The sequence below is a fragment of the Pezoporus wallicus genome, unplaced genomic scaffold (assembly GCF_028554395.1).
Source record: "Pezoporus wallicus isolate ANWC-B61680 ecotype Strahan unplaced genomic scaffold, APGP_CSIRO_Pwel_v1 contig_747, whole genome shotgun sequence".
Lineage (NCBI taxonomy): Eukaryota > Metazoa > Chordata > Aves > Psittaciformes > Psittacidae > Pezoporus > Pezoporus wallicus.
In genome coordinates, this window is record NW_026638457.1 from 2,970,937 (window position 1) to 2,983,021 (window position 12,085).

Consider the following 12,085-nt stretch of genomic DNA (forward strand, 5'->3'; position numbering starts at 1 on the left):
TTGGGTGCGTTTACTAACTCCCGCTCCCACCCCTCCAAAAAAAGAAAAAAAAAAAGTGACAATTTCTTATGTAGAGAGAAAAATTCTGTCACGCAGAACCCATACACCGCTTTCTTCATAGTGCTTGCAAAAGGTGAGTATAATCGAACTAACCGCGCGGGTCGCTCTCACGATTATTTACAACAAGTCCCCATCGGCCTGATGTTCGCCACAGCCAGATGTTGACAAGCCAATCCTCACCCCTCTCACTCCGTAGCGACGAGAAGGCGTCGGGGCCTCTGCCGGACACGCACTGCCTGGGGGGGAGTCCCGGTGTGACTGCGCCACCGTTACCGGCCCTGCCCGGCCCCGGGGTGCTGCATCTACCCGTGCCCGGTAACTTGAGAGCCAGGGGACACTCGGGTATCTTGGTGCATCGGCGTGCCAGGGAATTTTCACCCGCGCACTCATCAAGGCTTTATTGACAGAAACACACACACGGCAAACGCCCTTAGAGACCATTCAGAAGCAATTAATAGGTTTTAACTGATGTAAATCTTAACCCCCAAGATTCGAGCCATGCTCTAGGTGCTTTATTTCTGCTCTTTCGCTAATATCATTAGGACGTTCAGGGGAGCAGGGCATCGAGAAAGCCGGTTCTCTGACAAAACGCAGGAAACACTTCGCAGACCCTCGCTTGGATAGCAGCCCTCTGACACAGGCGGATCCGAACGCATCTCTTACAAATAATTATAGCAACACTGCAAAAGTATATTACTCCACTACTAGCACGATTCTAAGCTATTTTCGGTGACTCAAACAGTTTTTGGCGACATATCTATGGTTTTTTAAGCAATGCTTCGGGGTGAGGGTGGGGGGAGGGGCACCTCTCTTGACCACACACACCTTTACAGTTTTATTGGTTTTGGCATGAATGTAACGAGATGATTTATTTTTTTTTTTTTTTCCAGTGGAGTCAAAGGTCAGTATCTTTTAGCCCTTTCCTTATTGAATACACTCTCGCTAATGATCGGAAGTCAAGCTATTTTACGTGGAGCAGCGAATGAAAACATGAACTATAAAGAAACGTTTTTTTTAAAACTCTGCTTTGTGATCAGTAACAATTATCCCCAGACACATCGTTTTTGCTTTCTGCATTTCCAAAGGAGCCTGGTATGCTGAACGTCCGAAATGAGCTGAAACGTCCTTGGTAAAGGAAGGAAACTGGACTGGAAACGAACTCTGAAGAAATTACAGACTTTAAGAAGTTGTTTCCTGCCCTCCCTGTGTTCTCAGACACCTCGCTTAGCTGCTGTACTCCTTCCTGCTGCACCGACGTTCATTCTTTCCCTCCTGCCGTCGCACGCTGAAAGCGGCCCGGGCGGTGTCGGCGCTTCGCTCTTCCCGCACCTCACCTACTGGGGCTTCCCCTTACGCCACAGCCTGCCAGGCGTGGGGAGGCGCCTCCGAGACCGCCGGGGCGCCCTCGGTACCCCCGGCGGGGCCTTTCCGCGCCCTCCCCACGTCGCGCGAAACCACCCCCAGGGGGACGAGCTCCCCCGATTTCGGCCGCGAGTGGCACCTCTGCCTTGCAGGTAGCCGCGGCGCTGCTTCTCTCCCTCCCCCTTGGCGCATAGACGGGGTCGCTAACGCCCCGCCAAGGCCCCGGCGCACTTCAGGGGAAGCTTCTCAGCCGCCGAGGGCTTTGTTCGGCCGCAGTGTTTCTGCCAGGCTCTCTGGTGACTCGGCAGCGGCCCGCAGCGAGCAGCGCAGCTCCACGCCCCCTCCCGGCTCGGCTCGGCTCGGCTCGGCCCGGCCCTCCCTGCCACGCACCCGACGCCAACGGCCGCTGGATCCACAGCGGCACACGAGCCGCGACGACCCCCGACACGAGCGCGCCTGTGCGTGCCAACGCGCCCCACTCCGTCTCCGCAGCGCCCCGCACGGACGGACGCGGGCGGGCAGGCAGGCAGGCAGACACCGCGCTGCGCTGGCTCGGCGCGGTCCTGCTGTTACAATTAGCATACCCTCACCGGCAGCGCGGCCCGGGGGCGCATCACGAGGGCACGACGCGAGCCGCCAGTACTAGCCCCTCCCCTTCTCCTTCTACCTCCGCCCCCCTAATTTTGTACGCTCTTCTGCATGGGGTCGGGTCTGTTTTCCGCAACGCGAGGAGATTTGAGGAGGAAACGTGCCTTTTATGTTATTTTACTCACTTATAGGCTTGCTAGTTTGGATTTTGTCCTCCCTCGTTGGGGTTTTGCCCTGGTATAGAGTCTGGGGGAAAACCTCCTCAGGTACAGCATGAGACCCACACTTACCTATGCTAGTGGAGCCAAAGCTGCATAAGGCTTCCTCCAATCCCTGTTACTGAAATCTCCTTTCCCAAGGCCTGGCTTTCATTAGCAAAGAAGTTATTTCATTGGTCAGGGGAAAATCTGTCATCAGAAGCCTGTTTAAATTTCAGCACCCCAAAGAATAATGCTTAAAATAGTGGGATCCGTTCCACAGTCTGTTCTTACTATCAACCTGATAATTAACAGGTCACAAATACCTTGTATCACTGCTTTGTTTCAGTGAAGGAAAGCAGCTTAGGCCCCCTCGAGGGCACACTTTGCTTCAAAATAACACATGCAGTTTGAGATGAAATCGATAGCAAGAGGAACCACCCCCTTCTGCTGCTCTGAAACTCTGCTTTCGGCCTCCCATCACCTCAGAGAATAGGCTTAATCAGACCAGACAGGAGGGATACAGGGTGTGAGGTTGCCTGGTGGCTTCAGAACTGGTGCCCATTGCACATGGTGTATATCACAATCATCAGGATGCTTACAGTTTTGTTGTAATGCAAGATGGGAAGTGTACCCTGTGTGGGTTTTAATAGGAGCTTGAGTTGTTTTAGTCTCACACCTGTTTGTGGCTAAGTGTAATTATGCTCAGGAGCACTGCATGCTAAACTGGGAGTCTGACCCTCTGTCACTTAACAGTTTCTCAATTACTCTGCAAGCGCGTCTCTACTCTCCTCTGCGTTCCCCATGAGGTGAATAGATTCCTTATTGCAACTGCAGTATGAACTGAGTTTGTAGCCGTTTTCTTTGGAAACGATGTGGAGAAGATGACGTCTCTGAGGAAAACACTGTGGGATGAATTGCTTAAGGTGGAAGGGGGCACAGGGAAACGGCACCAGATTTGTAAGCTGGAATCTGGTTTTAACCTACTTCAAACTGTGTTGAGTCTGCTGCGCAGGGGTAGGGGCATGTTTCCAAGGATTGGTATATACCTGAGATTAATACTTCTTTTGTTATTTAAGTTTTGCCTCACTGTTGAAATGTTTTGTCTGAACCCTGAATTCTGGCTCTTATTCACTGATGGTGGGACTCTGTTCAGACAATGCGATGGCTGGGTGTAACCAGCTGAAGCTAGAGCCTGTTGAAAGGACAGCTTCCCCACATTGCCTCTCCCAAGAAGTGTCTACTACTTGCACCCAGATGGAGGAATCTCCAGGGCTTGCTCACTCTGTGTAGTTCCTATCAGATTTATCTGGTAGATGAACAAGGAGTTATTATTGATTTGGTCTGGCAGTAGCTTTGTGATGCTAATGCCACATTTTTGAAATGTAACAAATCCTAAGGATATTCTGGAGTCTGGTTTAAATTTTGGCTTCAGCACAAAATGCTCCTGGCCCATGGCTTCACCCAGCCACTTATCAGAGCAGCCATACTGGCAGGATAGGAGAAGACTCTGGGTATCAGGTCCCTGAGCACACTAATAAGCCTTAGTTGCCGTGACTGGCCTCACCTGGCAGCAATGCTCACACCTTCCCTCAGAGCTTGCCTGTAGGAGTTCCTGGCTCTGTCAGCACTGCTATGATGCCTTGTTGATCTGGACCCTGACCCATGCATGGACTGACTTCGCAGCTTGAACTTGCATCTGTCTTGCCACTATGGACTTTCCTGATGATCTGTGCTCTGGCCTGAGCCTGGCTTATCCCTGTACCAACCCAGATCTCCTTGCTCAGGTAGTGTGGGGTGGGCCCCGGTTAGTGAGGCCCTTGCCCTAATGGCCTGGCTGTCATGCTTGGCTTGTGGCTCCCTGTCCTCTTCCCACAGCTCAGCCCTCATTGTTTACTAATGCTGGACTGCTTCTATTCATTGGAGGGCTTCAGTGACAGTTCTGTTTTCCCTCCAGGGCAAAGGAGTCAGTCTGTAGCCTGCCTGTCCATGCTGTTTTGGTTTTCCAAGGGTAGTGCCTGTTCTAGAAGATGTTGCTCTCTGGGGAGCTTCCTGAGAGTTACCACAGGCCTTTTGGTGGGTGCCAAAGCCTGCCTGTAGTTATGGGACCTTAGAAAACACAGGGCTGGAGGGAGAAGAGTGTTGCATGGCACCGAGCTTCCTCTGTTTTCCTGGCAGGAGCAAAACTTTTGAGTTGGAGAGATGTAAATAAGGGTCAGAAGTCTGGTGAAATAATAGACTCACCTAAGCTTCGGTGTAACTCAACTGCTAAAGGGAGGGAGAGGAATGGATTAGAAAGACTCCCTGCATTCAAAGCTTGCTTGCTGCTTTTCCATATAGGAGGGTTACACAGGAAGCTGACTGCCCTGGGGGGCTGGGGGACTCTGCAGGGGCACAAGAATCTATCTGACCAGCTCATTTTACAAGGCTGGGACCATTCAATATAAGCTCTTGGAGGCAAAGGCTGTATTTATCTCTGTACAATGTTGATCACAGTAGGTTCCTATTTCTGTTTAGGGCTTCCAGATGCAATTCTAGTCAATGTCTATTATAAATAATAATATTAATAATAAGTATTAAAATGCCAAGCTGAAAATCACTGACATAGTTTTATAATATTGCTGGTTACTTTCCAGTATTGTCCTCCTGTCTTACTGCAACACATTGTATACAAAAGAATTGAAACCCAATAATCAGCAAGTCAAGAGTTTGAAGGCATGATTGCATTTTTTCCTCTGAAATCCATCTACTGAAGCTGACATCACAACAAGTAAGTTCATTGGCCTAATGAACCCAGTGTCCAGCATGCACACACTGTTCTGTGTACCAGGATGTTAGGAATTAGGGTGGTAAAGGGGCTGCTGTTGCATAGAAAAACTAATGTGAAATGGTAAAAACTAAGCATTCCGGGAAATAAACGTAGCAAAAATGTAAATACTAGACATCATATGATGTTTATTTTCACTTACTGGAAGACAGCTGAAAGGATGACTTCAGCTATAATTTGTTTTTTCTGCTTTACTGCATCTATAAAAAGGCTACGATGATTTTGTTCTTCTGACTGCAGTAATGTAGCTTTACATTTGAACATAAATATGGCTTTAAATTTAGATTTTAATTTCATGTCTGACTGCAGACATAGTAGAAACTTTACCCTAAAATAACATTTCTTCTATAGCCAGCTCCTTTTGTGCTACTGAAACAAATAATAATGAGAAAGTATTCCAGCAGGAGGAGCTGGTTTAGAAGCAAATGGATTCCATGGCAACTCCTGACTCTACATGACATCTAATAACTAGCATTTATGCTGGAAATTGTCTGTGTTATCTTGTACCCCAGATCTGATCTTCTTATAGGGTTTTTCCCTCATTTTGAAGCAAAACCCCATAGGGGTGGTGGTGTTTTTATTTGTTTTTTTGTTAGTTTTGGTTATTTTTAATATAGATCCAAGAATTAGCGTGAAGTGGAATGAGTTTGTCTCCCTCAAATGTGTGCTTAGGTCAAATGAATGTAATTAATTTTTTTTTTTAGTTATTTCAGAAATAAAATATTTGCTGAGAAATGTATTGATCTGTCAAGGGAAGAGTTGTATAAGATCAGGACACTGGAACTGCATATGTTTTAGCATCAGGAGATATCCATATTCAACAGTTTGAAACATACTGCAAGAGAATCCAACTGAATCAGACCAGTATCTTGGTTCTCACAGTGCTGAATGCACCAGGGGAATCTTGTCATGGGCAGCTGGTGAATAACCCAGTCCTATGAGGGTCTGCAGTCAGTCAACCAGTTTGACTGATTTATGATCTCAAGAATGTGGATTTATATCCTTCTGTGCCATGATCCAATCTCATGCACGTGTGGGGCCTGACAACTGTTATTTGAGTGCGGAATATAGGAACTTGCTATTTTATACCTAAATTGAAAGGAATCTGTTCTCAAACTGTCATGTGGTAAGCAACCTTTGTCTAGGACAGTTTCAGTAATACTTTATGACTAAGAGAACGTGAGCTGAAATTAACCCTGGAGATGAAGTTTTCTATAGACACTTTGTGGCCTGACTAGTTTCTCAGTCAGCTGTTGTTTAACTGATTGCTTGAGGGCCTCAGATGGTAGAAGAGCATAGACTAGGGGTGGAAAAAAGTATGTATCTCCTGTGGTCAAATGAAGGCTGATTCAGATTTGTGCTGCTTATCCCTCTTCAGTATGAGTGAAGGAATGAAGAAAATGCATCTGAAACATGCTCCACCCCTGGTTTTGTGATTGTTTGGCCACGGACATTCACAGATTGTATTCTGTGCAATCACAGATGGTATTCTAATGTATAAGTGAAGGGTGGCCACAGGAGAAAGATGGAAGGCTCTGTGGTAGTCTTATTGCTAGGTGTTACTGATAGCATATGTATTTACATATTGATACCTCTTGAAGATGCCTAATACCATCTAAATTTTTGCCCAGGGGAAGGAGTGTTTTTTCCTCTTTCTGTCCATATGGACAAGATAGACTTTATTACCTATTGCTGAAAACATGGAGAAGTCTGCAGCAAATACACCAAATGGATGGATAGAAAAGGGAGAGCCTGATCTGCCACAAACAGATTTGTGACTAGCACTTGGGATCAAAACCAAACTGCTCTGAGGGTTATAGCAGATCACATAACAAAGGTGATGGGGGAGGAGTGAAGGGAAAGGTGAGGCCACAATCAGGGTTTGGAACACAGTTCAAAGATAAATGTGTAGAAATGTAAAAGGCAATGGAAAATACAGAAAGCCCAGAGAAAAGTGCTCTGGGTAGCAGCAGCAGTAGTAAGAAAATAATTTTTTAACTTGTTTAGGTTTCTGTTTATTTTTTGTCTACAAGACAAAAGAAGGTACAGCACGGAAAAGAGAAAGAAGGGTAAAATAAAATAGAAACAATACTACGCAAGTTTGGGAAATTGACATGGATATGAGGGCTGAAATGGAAGAGTGTGAGTAATTATGGGGAAAGAAGAAGAATCGGAAAAAAAATTCAAACAGGAAATTACTTGATTTATTCCTATATCTTACTTTATTTCTATTTTTTATAGCCTGAAGTTTTGTGGTTTGGAGCAAAAATGGCAGAACAATGTTGCATTTTTTTTTTTTTTTTTAAATTATCATCTCTTTTTAGTTGAAGGAAAATAAAGGGGTTTAAGTAAAGAAATGGAGCAGTGAAAGCTATTTTTAAAGCAGATTATCTTCAGCTATGCATAAACCAAACACATAGACAGGGATCTAATTCCTGTCAGTAATTTCTTTGCTCTCCCAAGAGATCAAAGCAACATTTCTCTTCTGAATGTTAGCTTTGATGGGTTCCTGCCTTCCTTCAGTAGTGGTAGCAACAGTAACTGCTAACTTCAGTGGTTTGTTATGTTCATGTCAATAACATGAATGTGTTACTAATTACTAATAACTGGTAACATGTTCATATTACTACAATGTTTATGTCTATGATTATACATATATATATGTGAATCTGTTTATTCTTTCTTCCCTGAGAAATTTTGACATAACTGACTATATTAATTTCACATGTTATACTTCCAAATGTAAGGATGTGGACCTTTTTTAATTTAAGTTTTTAATCTGAAATACTTATTTGTAACATTGATTTGGTATGATGTAACATGAGGGCTACAAGCAAAGGTGTGTAAAACAGAAGGAAGATCATACATAGTTTATAAAATGAAGAGTATACACTTCTCTAGGGGTATAGCTAAGAAAGGATTTTTAAATGCCAAGATTCTCAGCTCTGAATGCACCCAGAGTGGAATTCAAGGTGTGAGGTGCTGAAATTTCCCTACTTGGTGAAAATGGAAAATTTGGTATCTCAAATGAGACTGCACAACTGTATTTGAAGAGGGAAGCCTGGAACAATGATGGAACACAGAAATGCAACTTATGTTTGATACCTTGCCTAAGACTACAGGAGAAGTGTTTGTCTGGTTAGGATATGTTAACTTGGAACCTTCCCCTGAAAATGGAGGCTCGCTGTCTTTCAGAATGAGAGGGAAGACTTGTGCTTTCTTATTTAAAAATTAGCTGCATTCTACTATTCCATCTACTCCCATATAAAATTCCCTCCTAGAGTTCTTTCTTCCCTTTTCTGACCATGATTTCCTGTAATGTGCCCTATTGGAGAGCATGCTTTTGCGGAAGGCGTGCCATCATGACCGAATAATTTGGTGTAATGAAAGCAGATTGTATAATAAAAACAAACACGTCTGCTGCCTCACAGCAGCCCTGTCTGTATGAGACAAAGCTCTGTCCCTCCTTGGAGACAGGATTCTTATCCTGTTTTTCTCATTAGGGATATTTTTTTCATCTAATTTCATCTGATTAGTAATTTTTCATGGTCACGAGTTCTTAGTCTGTTCCTGTAAAGTCAATGGTTCCTAAGAATTAAATAACTTTAGGACATTACCTACCCATCCAAGTAAAGAAAATACAATTTATCCCTGAATTAGAAATGTTATGAAATCTGCAACTGTTAATCTTTGAGTCCTAGGTCTGAGTGAAGGATTAGGTAATACTAATGATACTGCCTATTCACCAAATCCTTTGAAAGTAATAGCAGAAACTAAATTTGATCTGCTAATAGTATATGTTGGGAATGTATTTCATCCTGCGGTCTCTGAAGCAAAAGAGCAATGCATCAACAGAAAACAAACTTCAGCATAATTTTCATCGCTTAACGTTGGGATTTTTTTCCAGGTTCTGTTTGTTTCCTTAGCAGCACCTATATTTCCCAAAAGATTTTCATTGATTTGATTAAATTAATCCAGCTGTTCCCCCAGAATTTCAGACAAGTAGATAGGTACTACATGGTTTTAGAAGGAAGAAACAAAGTGGGATTCTTGTCAATATCCTTTTGATGAGGTTTTTCCTTTTATTACCTCATGTTTACAAAGGACAGAATATTCTAGCAATCCATCTAGATAAAACATAAACCCAAACCACCCTATTTCTTAAAGTTTTGGTTCTTTAAGTTCAGCATTCCTTGAGGACCCTGGTCCTGAAAAATTTTGGACAAGGTTCAGTTTAGTTGAGGTGTATTTAAGTTTGGAATGGACATTTAGGATCCTGTTCCCAAAACAGTGCATCAGAGCATCTCACTCGGCACACACTCTTGCTGGTAAAGGAAGCTGAAGTGTGACCTGAAAGGCTGACATACTCGTCCCCTTCTGTAGCATGTGTAAGGCAGAGAAATGCATGTAAACTTTCCCATACTCTGCTTGAGCTTGAGTGCTGCTGCCAACATACCCAACAGCTGGTACCTGACTGAGCACCTCCTACAAACCAGGTAGAAAATGAACTAAATGCTTAGTGTCAATCTCTTTCAGAGAGGTCCTAGGGTAACACTGATACAGACATTTTGGTTTCAGCAACAAAAGGGAAGAGCTGTCATTGCACATTCTGTTACAGTTTTCCAGGGAGGTCCAGATCAGATCTATGTACCAAAGATGATGCACAGCAACCTGCTTTTCTGTCCTCAGAAAGCTAAACAGCAAACCCCCCCAAAGCTTTCCACACATCAATAAAATAAAAATCATTATCTTGTGACTTTCCAAAGTATGAGCATGCTTTATTCAGCTTGCATAACCCAAATGTAATTTTTTCCTACTCTTAAGCACCTATGAAGTTTGAATGACATTGCTTTATGTCTCATTGCTTTATGAATGGACATAACTCTAGGAGACTGGTAGCATTTATTGGCTCTATTGGGCTGAATTAAATGAATTCATTAAGTTAATTTCTTTTACCATTACAACTAATTTCATTCATAAATTAGTTTTTTTTTAAAAAACATAGTTTTAGATTTAGCAACTATCACTTTTGACAAAATGACAACAAATTTATGTATCAATTTAAAATTTCATGATCTGGATAGTTGAGAGCTTAGATTGCTTAATGCTAGGTGTGAAGCTGGGGGCAGTGGCTGATGCACCTGAAGGCTTTGCAGCCATTCAACAGGACCTTGATAGGCTAGAGAATTGGTCACAGAGAAACCTTCTGAGGTTCAATAAGGGTGAGTGTAGGGTACTGCACCTGGGCCAAGTACTAGTAAGGTTGGGGGCTGACTTACTGGAGAGCAGTTCAGCTGAGGAGGACCTGGGAGCACTGGGAGATGCTAAGTTGAATATGAGCTAGCAGTGTGCCCTTATGGCCAGGAGGGCCAATAGTATCCTGGGGTGCATCAGGAGGAGCGTGGCCAGCAGGTTGTGGGAGGTGATCCACCCCCTCTGGTCAACCCTGGTGAGGCTACATCTGGAGTACTGCATCCAGTGCTGGGCTCCTCAGTTCAAGAAAGAAAAGGAACTACCCGAGAGGGTCCAGGAGAGGGCCACGAAGATGATTTGGGGTCTGGAGCATCTGTCTTATGAGGAGAGACTGCGAGAGCTGGGCCTGTTTAGTCTGCAGAAGAGAAGACTGAGAGGGGATCTCATTAATGTGTACAAATATCTCAAAGGTGGTGCCAGGAGGATGATGCCAGACTCTTTTCAGTGGTGCCCAGAGACAAGATGAGAAGCAATGGCCATAAACTGAAACACATGAAGTTTCACCTCAACATGAGGAAGAACTTTGTTGCATTGAGGGTGGCAGAGCACTCGAACAGGCTGCCCAGGCTGGTGTGGAGTCTCCCTCTCTGGAAAATTCAAAACCCACCTGGACACGTTCCTGTGTAACCTGTTCTAGGTGACCCTGCCTAGGCAGGGGGTTGGACTAGGTGATCTCCAGATGCCCCTTTCAACCCTGGCGATTTTGTGATTCTGTGATAATTATTTGTAGGTGGCCATGTCTGTGTACAGTTTATCAACAGGAAGCAAAAGTTGTTAGCAAAAGTTTCAGAAGCTTTACCTAGTTGTGATTCCTTCTGAGTTAGTGTGTGGTGTTGCAGAGAATGGTACTTCAACTACATCTGTATCTGGGCAAAAGAAAAGTCTTAATCCTTTGTGAATGTGTTTTGCAGTTTCTAAATCTTTTTCTAGGGGAGTCTTCGTGAAGTTGTGGGGATCGTTTGCCTTCTGATGCACATGTTATTGTATGTAAATTATGGAGAGTCTGTTCTGTTGAGCGGGGCATGTATTTTACAGGTACCACCAAGGATGAGGTTGAAAGCTACTGCCCATGTTTGCATGGAGTAGTCAAATAATAAAATGTGAGAGATGCACAAAGACAGAATTTGTCTTGACTAGATGGGTATCACACACATGGATATGGCCTATATTGTTTGGTCAGTTCTTAACATTTTATTACCAAGGAGAACTGAGAAACCACTACATCCCTCTTTTCCCAGATTTGCTCATCCCCTCTTTGAATCAAGTTGCTTACTTAGAATTTAAATCTAAAATGAAACTGTCATTTGGCTCTACTATAGAGCTACTGTGATGTGTATTTTGCATCTGTCTTATTTGTTTAATATATTCTTGGACTAATATTGTATCGTATTTTGAGTTTAGCACAGTAGGGTCTTGTGTGTATGTTTTTTCTTGTAGATCTCAGTTTGCAGAGACCTATTCCTGGACCAAGACTTCCTCTGTGCTATGTGTCCTATAAACAGAAGGAAATTCCCCCAATGGTCCTATCCCAGAAAGCTTCATCCAAGTGTACCAAGAGAGATGGTGTTGGCAGGGGTAGGAGGGTGGGGTGGGACAGGGAAGAGCCATGCCAAAGAAACAGCAAGATCCCATAACTATGGTAAACTGTTAAGTAGTCATGTAGTCTCTTTTGGTACAGAGTTGAACTATTTTGTGTTATATTTTAGATAAGGCAAAATAGCAAAACCCCCAAACAAAACGAAATTAGAGAGAAGTCTTGTTTTGGCATGGGTAAATAAAGTGGCCTTTTTATGGAGAT

The 12,085-nt window shown here is 43.8% G+C and overlaps 1 long non-coding RNA gene across 1 annotated transcript; it reads left to right on the top strand.

The window, feature by feature from the left end:
* The first annotated feature begins 4,160 nt into the window (after window positions 1-4,160).
* LOC130599974 (uncharacterized) lies at window positions 4,161-7,512 on the top strand. Its single transcript, XR_008972341.1, has 3 exons — window positions 4,161-4,283; window positions 4,844-4,977; window positions 7,365-7,512. It is a non-coding gene; the product is annotated as an uncharacterized LOC130599974 (long non-coding RNA).
* Window positions 7,513-12,085: the final 4,573 nt, after the last annotated feature.